Genomic DNA, 1,235 nt, shown 5'->3' on the forward strand with positions numbered 1-1,235 from the left:
GTATTTTTGGGATCACAGCTCGCCTCAGGAAGGTTGAAGTGCGCTCTTCAATCTTCTCTCTTGTCTCTGCTCCAAACCATCAGCTAATTTGCTAAGCTTCTGTCCTTTCAGCCTCCTTCTGGATGGGAGCTTCTGTAAAAAGCTGGCTGCAGTCCGCCATCTTGGCTCCGCCCCCGCAAATTTCTAATGTTATTATGTGGTTTGCCTTTTTATTTGCCTAGCAATGTTGTTTGATGAGCAATAGGTCTAAATTTCAATGTGGTCAGACTTACCAATCTTTTCCTCTATTAAATAGTTTTGTGTTCTCTTTAAGATATCTTTACCTGCTTGAGGTAATAGAAGTAGTTCTCCTGTCTTATTTTCTAAAAACTTTATTGTTTTTTCTCTCAGATTTATTTGTACTGTTTTCCTGGAATTAATTTTTGTATAAGTTGTAAAGTAGAGATCAGGCTTCCTTTTTTTCCCCACATGGAGATCCAGTTATCTTAGAACCACTCATTGAAGAGGTTTTGTTCTATATTGCCACTTTTGTCAAAAATCAAGTGTCCATACAAGCAAGGTCTAATCTTGGGCTCTCTATTCTGCTTCATCTACCTACCTGATGCTGGTATCACACTGTCTTCTATATTCTTTTAGATCTTCTACATACTATTACATCATTTTGAATAATGACAGTTGATTACTTCCATTTTAATCCTTATACCTTGTATTTCTTTTTCTTGCCTTATCCAACTGGCTAGGACCTTCAGTACAATGTTGAATAGAAGTTGAGGTAACAGCATCCTTTTCTTATTCCTGATCTCAAAGGGAAATCTCTCAACAGTTCACTATTGTTTGAAGAAGGGTCCTCATGGTTTTTTTTTTTAATTGACTTCTTATTATATTAAGGAACTCCCCTTCTGATCCTAGTTTGCTAGGAGTTTTTATCATAAGCACATATTGACTTCTATCAAATGTTTTTTCTGTATCTGTTTAGATAATCATATGATTATTTTCTATTATTCTGTTAGTATGGTTAATTATAGGATTGGTTCCATATAGGGTCAGAAGAGATTAAACTTTCACTCTTCGCAGATGATATGCTTGTACATCTGGAAGATACCAGGGATTCTACCACTAAACTATTAGACGCGATCAAGGAATACAGCAGCGTCTCAGGTTACAAAATCAACACTCATAAATCAGTAGCCTTTATATATACCAACAGCAGCCAAGCCGAAAAAATAGTCAAGGAC

The sequence above is a fragment of the Otolemur garnettii genome, unplaced genomic scaffold (genome assembly GCF_000181295.1).
Source record: "Otolemur garnettii isolate 467f Iridium unplaced genomic scaffold, OtoGar3 scaffold00048, whole genome shotgun sequence".
Lineage (NCBI taxonomy): Eukaryota > Metazoa > Chordata > Mammalia > Primates > Galagidae > Otolemur > Otolemur garnettii.